Here is an 8920-nt window from a genome sequence, read left to right as displayed (position 1 = left end):
GTTGGCTGTATGAATGTCTTCTTTTGAGAAATGTCTGTTCATATCCTTTGACCACTTTTTGATGGGGTTGTTTGTTTTTTTCTTGTATATTTGTTTGAGTTCTTTGTAGATTCTGGATATTAGCCCTTTGTCAGATGAGTAGATTGCAAAAATTTTCTCCCATTCTATAGGTTGCCTGTTCACTCTGATGGTAGTTTCTTTTGCTGTGCGGAAGCTCTTTAGTTTAATTAGATCCCATTTGTCAATTTTGGCTTTTGCTGCCATTGCTTTTGGTGTTTTAGACATGAAGTCCTTGCCCATGCCTATGTCCTGAATGGTACTACCTAGATTTTCTTCTAGGGTTTTTTATGGTATTAGGTCTAACATTTAAGTCTCTAATCCATCCCTATGCAGCCATAAAAAAGGATGAGTTTGCGTCCTTTGTAGGGACATGGATGCAGCTGGAAACCATCATTCTTAGCAAACTATCACAAGAAGAGAAAACCAAACACCGCATGTTCTCACTCATAGGTGGGAACTGAACAATGAGATCACTTGGACTCAGGAAGGGGAACATCACACACCGGGGCCTATCATGGGGAGGGGGGAGGGGGGAGGGATTGCATTGGGAGTTATACATGATATAAATGATGAATTGATGGGTGCTGACGAGTTGATGGGTGCAGCACACCAACATGGCACAAGTATACATATGTAACAAACCTGCACGTTATGCACATGTACCCTAGAACTTAAAGTATAATAATAAAAAAAAAGAAGACATAAATAAATGAAAACACATTTTATGTTCATGGATTGGAAGACTTAATACTGTTAAGCTGTCAATACTACCCAAAATGACCTACAGATCCAATGCAATCCCTATCAAAATCCCAATGATGTTTTTTGCAGAAATAGAAAAGCCTATCCTAAAATTTATATCAAATCTCAAGTGACTTCAAATAACCAAAATAATGTTGAAAAAGAATATAGCTGGAGGACATATACTTCCTGATTTTAAACTTATTACAAATATGGAGTAATCAAAACAGTGTGGTACTAGCATAAAGACAGACATACAGACCACACACACACAGAGCCTAGAAATAAACCATCACATATACAGTCAAATGATTTTTTTGGAAAAGTACCAAGAGGAAAGGACAAAGGGCAATCTTTTCAACAGATGCTGCTGGGGAAACTGGAAATCTGCTTGTAAAAGACTACAGTTGGACCCTCACCTAACATCATAAACTAACTCAAAATGGATAAATGACCTAAGTGGAAGACCTAAAACTATACAACTCTTAAAAGAAAACATAGTACAAAAGCTATTTTGGACAAATTAGACAAACTGGACTTCATAACAAATTTTAAAACAACAACAAAAGACAATTTTAACAGAATAAAAAGGCATCCCAGAGAATAGGAGAAAATATTTGCAAATAGTATATCTGATAAGATATTAATATCCAGAAAGTATAGAGAACTCCTGACTCAATAACAGCAAAAAATAAAAAATAAAAAAAAATAAATAAAAATGGGCAAATCCATATAACCAAGACAATCGTAAGCAAAAACAACAAAGCTGGAGGCATCATGCTACCTGACTTCAAACTATACTACAAGGCTACAGTAACCAAAACAGCATGGTACTGGTACCAAAACAGATATATAGACCAATGGAACAGAACAGAGGCCTCAGAAATAACACTACACATCTACAACCATTTGATCTTTGACAAACCTGACAAAAACAAGAAATGAGGAAAGGATTCCCTGTTTAATAAATGGTGCTGAGAAAACTAGCTAGCCATATGTAGAAAGCTGAAACTGGATCCCTTCCTTATACCCTATACAAAAATTAATTCAAGAGGGATTAAAGACTTAAATGTTAGACCTAAAACCATAAACACCCTAGAAGAAAACCTAGGCAATACCATTCAGGACATTGGCATGGGCAAGGACTTCATGACTAAAACACTAAAAGCAATGGCAACAAAAGCCAAAATAGACAAATGGGATCTAATTAAACTAAAGAGGTTCTGCACAACAAAATAAACTACCATCAGAGTGAACATGCAACCTACAGAATGGGAGAAAATTTTTGCAATCTACCCATCTAACAAAGGGCTAATATCCAGAATCTACAAAGAACTGAAACAAATTTACAAGAAAAAAATGAAACAACCCCATCAAAAGTTGGGCAAAGGATATGAACAGACACTTCTCAAAAGAAGACATTTATGCAGCCAACAGACACATGAAAAAATGCTCATCAAGACTGGTCATCAGAGAAATGCAAATCAAAACCACAATGAGATACCATCTCACACCAGTTAGAATGGCGATCATTAAAAAGTCAGGAAACAACAGGTGCTAAAGAGGATATGGAGAAACTGGAATGCTTTTACACTGTTGGTGGTAGTGTAAACTAGTTCAACCATTGTAGAAGACAGTGTAGCAATTCTCCAACTAGAAACTAGAAATACCGTTTGACCCAGCAATCCCAAAGGATTATAAATCATGCGACTATAAAGACATATGCACACATATGTTTATTGTGGCACTATTCACAATAGCAAAGACTTGGAACCAACCCAAATGTCCATCAATAATAGACTGGATTAAGCAAATGTGGCACATATACACCATGGAATACTATGCAGCCATAAAAAAGGATGAATTCATGTCCTTTGTAGGGACATGGATGAAGCTGGAAACCATCATTCTGAGCAAAGTATCACAAGGAAAGAAAACCAAACATTGCATGTTCTCACTCATAGGTGGGAATTGAACAACGAGAACACTTGGACACAGGGCAGGGAACATCACACACCAGGGCTTGTTGTGGGGTAGGGGGATGGGAGAGGGATACCATTAGGAGAAATATCTAATGTAAATGACGAGTTAATGGGTGCAGCAAAACAACATGGCACATGTATACATATGTAAAAAATCTGCACATTGTGCACATGTACCCTAGAACTTAAAGTACAATTTCAAAAAATGGGCAAAGAACCTAAATAGACATTTCTGTAAAGAAGATATTCAAATGACCAATAAGTACATGAAAATGTGCTCAATACCACTAATCATTAGGAAAATGCAAATCAAAACTACAATGAGATACCACCTTACACCAATCAGTATTGCTACTATTTTTAAAAACTGAAAAAATAACAAGTGTTGGAAAGGATGTGGAAAAACTGAAACCCTTGTGCACTGTTGGTGGGAATTTAAAATACGCCACTGTGGAAAACAGTATGGCAGTTTCTTAAAAAATTACAAATAGAATTACCATATAATCCAGCAATTCCACTTCTAGGTATATACCCAAAGGATCTGAAAGCAGGATTGCAGAGATATTGTACACCAGCTTGATAGAAGGTTTATTTACAATAGCTAAAACATGAAAGTAACCCAAGTATCCACTGACTGAGGAATGAAGAAGCAAAAAATATATAAACAATGAGATATTTTTCAGTTTTAAAATAGGAAGTAAATTCTGACATATGCTACAACATAAATAAACCTTGAGGACATTATGCTAAGTGAAATAAGCCAGTCACAAAAACACAAATATTACTCTCACTTACATGAGATAGAGTATTTAAAATTGTAGAGATAGAAAATAGAATGGTGACTGTCAGGGGCTGGGGGAGAAAGGAAAGGGGAGTTATTGTTTAATGGGTACAAAGTTTCAGTTTTACAAGCTGGAAAGAGTTACAGAGAGATGGATGGTGGTGATGGTTACACAACATTATAAATTTACTTAATACCACTGAACTGTACACTTTAAATGGATAATGTGGCAAATTTTATGTTACGTATAGTTTACCATAATAAGAAACTTTGAAAAACTCCAATACTAATGGATAGCTTTTTCTTATTATCTCAACTGGCTTACCTAATAAAGCAAAGTTAAGTGATTCTGAAAGTAAAACTGCCACTACATAAAAGGTGTATATGCTTTTCTTCATATCAAATACTGTATTACTAACCTAAAGATCTTTCATTCCTCCTGTTCTATTTCCCTCTTTTCCAAGAAAGACCGTCTTTAAAATATTTAATCAAAAAAAAAAAAAAAATCCCCAAGTTAGAAATGCTCAGTCTTAGCTCAACTAGTCAAGGTAATATTAAGCAAAAAGAACAAACCTGGAGGCATCGGGTTACTAGGCTTCAAACTGTGCTAAAAGCCTACTGGAACTAGAACACCATGGTACTGATACAAAAACAGACATATAGACAAACAGAACAGAATAGAGAGCTGAGAAACAATGCCACATACCTACAACCATCTGATCTTTGACATAGCTGGCAAAAACAAGCAATGGGGAAAGGCCTCCCCATTTAATAAATGGTACTGGGATAACTGGTTAGCCATATGCAGAAGATTGAAACTGGACCCCTTCTTTACATCATATACAAAAATCAACTCAAAATGGATTAAAAGTGAAACCTAAAACTATAAAAAATTCTGGAAGATAACCTAGGCAATATCATTCTGGACAAAGGACCTGGAAAAGATTTCATGACAAAGATGCCAAAAGCAATTGCAACAAAAACAAATATTGACCAAATGGGACCGAATTAAACTAAAGAGCTTCTGCACAGCAAAACAAATTATCAGCCAAGTAAACAGACAACCCATAGAATGGGAGAAAAAATCTGCATCCAACAAAGGTCTAATAACCAGAATCTGTAAGGAACTTAAATCAACAAGCAAACAAAAAAACAAATTAAAAATGGGTAAAGGACATGAACAGATACTTCTTAAAAGAGAAGACACATAGACATATGCATGGCCAAGAAGCATATGAAAAAATGCTCAACATCACTAATCATTAGAGAAATGCAAATCAAAACCACAATGAGATACCCTTTCACACCTTTCAGTATGGCTGTTATTAAAAAGTCTAAAAATGGGTTGGGCGCGGTGGCTCACGTCTGTAATCCCAGCACTTTGGGAGGCCAAGGCGGGTGGATCACACGGTCAGGAGATCGACACCATCCTGGCTAACACGGTGAAACCCCATCTCTACTAAAAATACAAAAATTAGCCAGGCATGGTGGCAGGTTCCTGTAGTTCCAGCTACTCAGGAGGCTGAGGCAGGAGAAGGGCGTGAACCCGGGAGGCAGAGCTTGTAGTGAGCCGAGATGGCGCCACTGCACTCCACCCTGGGCGACAGAGGGAGACTCCGTCTCAAAAAAAAAAAAAAAAAAGGAAAAAAATAACAGATGCTGGCAAGGTGGCAAGGTTGTGGAGAAAAGTGTACGCTTGTATGCTGCTGGTGGGATGTAAATTAGTTCAGTCATTGTGGAAAGCAGTTTGGCGATTTCTCAGAGAACTTAAAGCAGAATTACCATTCCACCCAGAAATCCCATTTAGGGGTATATAGCCAAAAGAATATAAGTTGTTCTACCATAAAGACATGTGCATGTGTATGTTTATCACAGCACTGTTCACAATAGCAAAGACATGGAATCAATCTAAATGTCCATCAACTGAATAAAGAAAATGTGGAACATACACCTCTTGGAATACTATGCAGTCATAAAAAAGAATGAGATCATGTCCTTTGCAGTCACATGGATGGAGCTGGAGGCCATTATCCTAAGTGAACTAACACAGGAACAGAAAATCAAATACCACATGTTCTCACTCACAAGTGGGAGCTAAACATCCAGTACATATGGACACAAAGAAAGGAACAACAGACACTAGGGCCTACCTGTGGGTGAAGAGAGGGAAAAAGTTGAGGATTGAAAAACTGCCTATCAGGTACTATGCGTGTTACCTGGGTGGTAAAATAATCTGTACAACAAACCCCCATGACATGCAATTTACCTATACACCAAACCTGCACATGCACCCCTGAACCTAAAATAAAAGTTTACTAAAAAAATAAATAAATAAAAGCACAGCCTTCAGAGTCACTCTCTGTTTCTTTTTTTTCTCACTTTGACTTGAGTTGTGGAGTATCTTAAAGGAGGACAGTGTGGATCAGGCAGGAACCTGGAGATCCTGGTCTGGATAGTGATTCCTCAGAAACCCTGTTCATGCTGCCGTGGGAATAAAATTTCATTTATAAACTATTAAGTGACCAGCTATTTCATCTAAGCTATGCATCCTTACTCCTCATTGGGTAGGAGGGTACTTTCTCCTGTTTACCTAGATGCAAATAAAAAAAAATAAGCTGATGAATCATACCCAAAATAACAGATCAATCATGAAAACCCGGAAACGGACATTGAAACTGTCATGCTGTATGTATTAACATAATTTGATTGAATCACATACATATGATAATATTTAAATTAATCTGTATCTTTTTGCACCCAATATCTTTCTCCAGGAGGAGATTAAAAGTAGGTATAAGAGATTAAATTTCAAATATCCATATATATATATATATGAAAAAAAGGAGAGAATACAAAACAAGTGAAAGTTTATACTAACTGATAGTCAAAATATGTTACTAGTTTGAGATAGTCTCCAAGGACTATATGATCTGTTAATAGAAATATTGTAGTATTTATAAGCAAATGAAAGATTGCAAATTACAGGTGGGAAATCTTTTCTTCAGAATTTTATTAGATGTTATACAAAGTCTTTGCTTTTACTAACATAATAAAAAGCAATTTTTTTTTTATTTTCACCATGTATATTTTCTAACAAAACTACACAGAAACTCTTAGATTTACAGTCTAAAATCAATAAAAAATATTTCACATTTTAGAGACTTATTTGTATGCTTCTTTTTGTTACAGCTCATACTTACTTTTAAAGAGGATTTTTGGCAGAAGAATGGGTATTTCAATAATTTCAATAACTTGCATCATATTTTTTTCATCTTTCTCTTTATTCTGACAACATTATGACATTAAATAAAGTCCAAGAGGTATTGCGTTAGTCCTTGTTTGGTCTCTGGTGATTTAGATAAGGCAGAACAGAGCCCCCAGGAATGTATTATCTCAAAAAGCTAGTAGCAGCTGCTGTGCAAAGTTCTAAGGCCCAAGTCAAATCCTGGGCACCTCCACAGATGTGTAGTAGGGCATGGGCTCCAGCTCTGGTATAAGAAAGAACAGAAATGAGAACAGCTTTATTTTGTAGCGCCAACGTCTCACTATGCTCACACCTGTGATCCCAGCTGTGAGAAGAGGATCTGGCACTAGAAGGGTCTAGTGGAAGAAAGTGGGAAAGGTGAAGGATAGAAATCTTTTCCTTTCTGCTACAACCTAAGGACAGAGGCACGTGACTCCAGCAAGGGGTCAAAGAAGGTAGCAGCTACTTGGATCTTGCGTGAGAGTCGCCAGACCACTCCAGGGCAGGTCAACTGGCTTTGTCAGGGAGTGGAATGCTGGCCATAAGAATGGAGACCAACTGTTCCAATTTCTGTGCAGCTTGTTTGCCAACCACTAATACTTCTTCGTGGTTGGCCTTCTCCAGGCTTTCATAATCCATGATGACCTTGTTGGTGATGAGTGAGAAGCCGAAGACTCGAAGTCCACAGTGCCGTGCAACGATAACTTCTGGTATTATACTCATGCCAACAGCATCTGCTTCCAGCTTCTGCAGCAGACAAGATTCTGCCACAGTCTCAAAGCTGGGGCCTGCCAGCATCACATAGGTGCCTTCCTGTAGCTCACGTTGCTTCCCCATTTGTTTCCACATACTGAGAGCCCTCTGCCTCATAGTCCGGTCCTAGGCATCAGACATGGCAGGGAAACGAACTCCAAATCTTTCATCATTGGGCCCTCTGAGAGGGTTCTGACCACTGAAACCAGGTAGGCTGATATGGTCACAGATCAGCATGATATCTCCAACCTCAAACTTGGGGTTCAGCCCTCCTGCTGCATTGGTGACCACCAGGGTGTCCACACCCAGAAGGTGGAAAACCCTCAGTGGGAATGTCACCTTCCAGAGCGAGTACCCTTCATACATATGGAACCTGCCCTGCATTATCACACAGGCTCTGCCATTCAGGAACCCAAACACCAGTCAGCCAACATGACCTGGCACTGTACTTCGGGGAAAGTTGGGGATTTCACTGTAGTCAAAGATCTGGGCCTGAGTTAATTTATCAGTCAGACCTCCTAATCCAGAACCACAGATTATTGCAACTTGAGGTCGGTGCTTAGTGTGAGACAGAAGCCATTCTGCAGTGTTCTTATAGTCTTCATATGTGTATCTGTTCTCCATGGTCTCGCAGCACCCTCGCGATGAGCCTGCTCCGGTGTGCTCAGGTGTGCTCCGATCCGCTGCGATCCGCTCGGATCCACTCCGATCCGCTCCGATCCTCTCCGCTATGCTGAACTGAGCAAGGCTGCCAGGTCTGGTCCGCACAGTTCTTGCATCATATTCTTAATACTTGTGGGTCATAGGCTACAATAGGAAAGAGCAGAGGCTCTGAGCCCAAATCCCCCTACCTGTAGTAGCTGTGCAGCAGGTTCCTCATTGGTAACATAGAGTTAATGACAGTACCTATCTCATAAGATGATTTGAAAGTTAAGTGAAAATACTTACAAAGTAATTAAAAGAGTCACTGGCACATAGTAAAGCATTCCTTTTGTTAGATTTTATTTTTGATGTGATATTTTATTTACACAGAGTAATAAAGATTTCTGTCTCTTCCAGGCAAGTCAAATGGACAATGACTAATCATGACTGGATAGGCTGAATAATGGTTCCGCACTGAGTGTATAAAATATTAAATGTGTGCTTTGTTCTTAAATCTTTAAGTTGTGATAATGAGGTAGGCAACCACTTATATAAAAATAGCCTAGAGAAAATGACTATAAAGAAAACCTAATACGGCAAGATTTTTCCACAAAATAGGAAATACCTTAATCCATCAAATGATCATATCTAAGTTGGGGAGAAAACTGAGAAAATATATTTTTTTCTCAAGATTGGCAAATATCAAAACTCATGTGG

General features: G+C 38.2%; 1 pseudogene; it reads right to left on the bottom strand.

Moving 5' to 3' along the window:
• Positions 1-7315: 7315 nt before the first annotated feature.
• Positions 7316-8185, bottom strand: LOC111550208 (annotated as a pseudogene).
• Positions 8186-8920: the final 735 nt, after the last annotated feature.

This window comes from Piliocolobus tephrosceles, unplaced genomic scaffold (genome assembly GCF_002776525.5).
Source record: "Piliocolobus tephrosceles isolate RC106 unplaced genomic scaffold, ASM277652v3 unscaffolded_40, whole genome shotgun sequence".
In the NCBI taxonomy this organism is placed as follows: domain Eukaryota; kingdom Metazoa; phylum Chordata; class Mammalia; order Primates; family Cercopithecidae; genus Piliocolobus; species Piliocolobus tephrosceles.
The sequence above is the reverse complement of the archived record's forward strand: the minus strand, read 5'-3'. Positions and strand labels throughout refer to the sequence as shown.